We start from the raw sequence: 3608 nt of genomic DNA on the forward strand, positions 1-3608 counted from the left end.
GATAATGTTTATGGGTTTAGTGGGATCTAAACCAATAAAGCAAGAGAATCATCACAATGTAAGCTTTTGATCCTTAAAAGTCATTTAGCCGAATATTATTTAAACCCAATGATGCTTAACCCTAAATATCCCTAAATTTTTAACCAATTAAAAAGAGGGGCACACTCTTGTTTATGGATCCTTTCCCTCTATATTTAAACCTTAATGTAATCCTAAAACTTTTAACCAATTAAAAAAAAGAATACACTTTTGTTTATGAGCCCTTTCCCTCTATATTTAAACCCCAATATAAATTAAAGGTAAATTGGATATGCTAGATGTCAATCTTGTGACTTCTTTGATACCAAATATAAATTAGAGGTAAATTGAACCTACCAGATGTCAATCTCATGACCTATTTGATACTAAATATCAACTCTTGAGTTTGGATTTCCTAAGAGGTCACCTAGCTCAGTACTACTTAAACCCAAGGATATCTTAAAACTTTTAATTAATTGAAAAAAGTGTATTTTTATTCATAAACTCTTTTCTTTTATATTTAAACCCCAACAGATTGTCTCTTGAATTATTCTTTTTACTTGCTTACACATAAATAAACTAATGAGTCTCTCAATTGGAGAGTCTATACCTTTAGTGGATGTATAAGGTATGATGAGCCTTCAATGTTAAACCATTGATGAATAGTGATTTGGTGTAAAAGATAAAAATGGTAATCCATGATAAGGTTACTTTATCAAATGGTTTATTATTCAATGAAAACATTAAACTTTGTCTGTGGGTGGTAGAGTTGTAAAACACAAATTTCTAAGCCTTAAAGTGGAGTCAAAAGTGTGCTATATGGTAGTGGCCAAAACAGAAGTCTAATGAGTGTAACACATTTAGACCAAAAATTCTAACTCGGAAAGTCGAGAGTTATAGGATGATTACTCATAGATGGATAACCTAATCTTTAGGAAATATAATTATGATAACAATAATCTTATACTACCAATGAGAGAAATGCAAATGAACATGGTCTTAGTGTAATGGGCTAGTATGTTCCAAATGTATAGTAAGGATGTTATATGGGTCAAACATGGTTGACTAACTTGAGATATAATTTAGCTCCAACTTGACAGTGAGAGCTCACTATTCTCATAAAGTCTAATAAAATGCAAGATGCAACCTACTACCAAGCAAAATGCTACTGAAGAAAGGCACAAAAGTCACTTTTCTAGAAAAGCATAATAGTGTAAGCTCCTGAGTTTGGACTTCTCGGGAGGTCACCCAGCCCAGTACTGTTCAAACCCAAAGACGCTTAACTCCAAAATATCCCAAGACCCTTAACCGATTGGAAAAGGGGGTGCACTCTTATTCATGGGCCCTTTCCCTCTATATTTGAACCCTTATGGATCATCTCTCAAGTCGTTCCCTTTGGTTGCTTACAATCCACCACACTTCCTTACAAGTTCACGCCCTCGTGAACGGAAGCTGAGAGCTGCAGCTCTCCCGAGAGCCCTGCTCTCTTGACACCTTACCCCTCGGGTCGAGCCCAGTGGGAGAAAACTGGACCAGCCAGATGTCAATCAATGTGTGGTTTGATTTCCCTACAATCCACCACACTTCCTTACAAGTTCACGCCCTTGTGAACGGAAGCTGAGAGCTGCAGCTCTCCCGAGAGCCCTGCTCTCTTGACACCCTACCCCTCGGGTCGAGCCTAGTGGGAGAAAACTGGACCAGCCAGATGTCAATCAATGTGTGGTTTGATTTCCCTACAATCCACCACACTTCCTTACAAGTTTATGCCTTCGTGAACGGAAGCTGAGAGCTGCAGCTCTCCCGAGAGCCCTGCTCTCTTGACACCCTACCCCTCGGGTCAAGCCCAGTGGGAGAAAACTGGACCAGCCAGATGTCAATCAATGTGTGGTTTGATTTCCCTACAATCCACCACACTTCCTTACAAGTTCACGCCCTCGTGAACGGAAGCTGAGAGCTGCAGCTCTCCCGAGAGCCCTGCTCTCTTGACACCCTACCCCTCGGGTCGAGCCCAGTGGGAGAAAACAGGACCAGCCAGATGTCAATCAATGTGTGGTTTGATTTCCCTAGCCAACCAACAGAGTCATACTTGAGACCGCTCTGATACCAAATGTAAGCTCCTAAGTTTGGACTTCCTGGGAGGTCACCCAGCCTAGTACTATTCAAACCCAAGGACACTTAACTCCAACTATCCCAAGACCCTTAACCGATTGGAAAAAGGGGTGCACTCTTGTTCATGGGCCCTTTCCCTCTATATTTGAACCCCATGGATCGTCTCTCGAGTCGTTCCCTTTGGTTGCTTACAATCCACCACACTTCCCTGCAAGTTCACGCCCTTGTGAACGGAAGCTGAGAGCCGCAGCTCTCCCGAGAGCCCCACTCTCTTGACACCCTACCCCTCGGGTCGAGCCCAATGGGAGCAAACTGGACCAGCCAGATGTCAATCAAGATGTGGTGTGATTCCCTTAACCAACCAACAGAGTTGGACCCGAGACCGCTCTGATACCAAATGTAAGCTCCTGAGTTTGGACTTCCCAGGAGGTCACCCAGCCCAGTACTATTCAAACCCAAGGACGCTTAACTCCAAAATATCCCAAGACCCTTAACCGATTGGAAAAAGAGGTGCACTTTTATTCATAGGCCTTTTCCCTCTATATTTGAACCCTTATGGATTGTCTCTCAAGTTGTTCCCTTTGGTTGCTTACAAATAGCCACTTTTCTACACAAACTCCAAACTTTATCCAACTTAATTGCCTTAGCCCCAAAAATTAGCATCCCTTTCCAAGCTGCATCATACAAATTACATAATGAGGTCTAAGTTAACCAAAGTCAACTCCTCCAACCATTTCATTAGTTTGTACTAGCTTATGAAAATGGAATGGTTTTCAAACAAAATAACCAGCAGATCAACCATTGGAAAGTCTAAGAAAATTTGTGGAAAATTTTCCATCCTAGAGAAAGAATGACTCCAAATCTAGTGCCCAAGTCTCCAAATGTAGTGCATGTGGTTTTTACCCTTTATACTATGGTGATTTATCATAGAATAATCACGAAGCGGAACCTAAACCCTCTATATGCCACATACCACATACCCCAAGTTTAAGGGGCTTGGGCCACTAAACAAAAGAACAGAGCCAAACTTTTAAATATAGAGCCAAGGAATGAAGGCATTAAAGCATAGAACAACTCTTGAGTATACAGCTTAAGAAGTGAAGGGACAGGAGCACGAAGTGACTTGGAATAGTCCTAGAGTATCTAGCATCCCAATGCTAGGACTAGCACGCAAAAGAAAGCCAAAAAATACCAAATAGAGTGTGGCACTATTTCAGTATACCAGTGGCCTAACGTGAGGATATGGGTACTCCACTAACTAGCATGGTATGAAACTTAGGCTTAGATCTAAGTTAGATATAGAACAAGGACAAGCATGTAAGCGAGAGCTAAACTATGCCTACTATACATTTGGAACCCCCGCCGCCCCCCCCCCCCCCCAACAATGCTCTCGGAAATCCCATCGAGCAGAAGAATACTTGCACCAGAGGGGGTGATCGTTCGACAAAAAAGAAACTGATTCAGGGAGCTGTGGACGCGCC

This window comes from Selaginella moellendorffii, unplaced genomic scaffold (genome assembly GCF_000143415.4).
Source record: "Selaginella moellendorffii unplaced genomic scaffold, v1.0 SELMOscaffold_68, whole genome shotgun sequence".
Taxonomy (NCBI): Eukaryota; Viridiplantae; Streptophyta; class Lycopodiopsida; order Selaginellales; family Selaginellaceae; genus Selaginella; species Selaginella moellendorffii.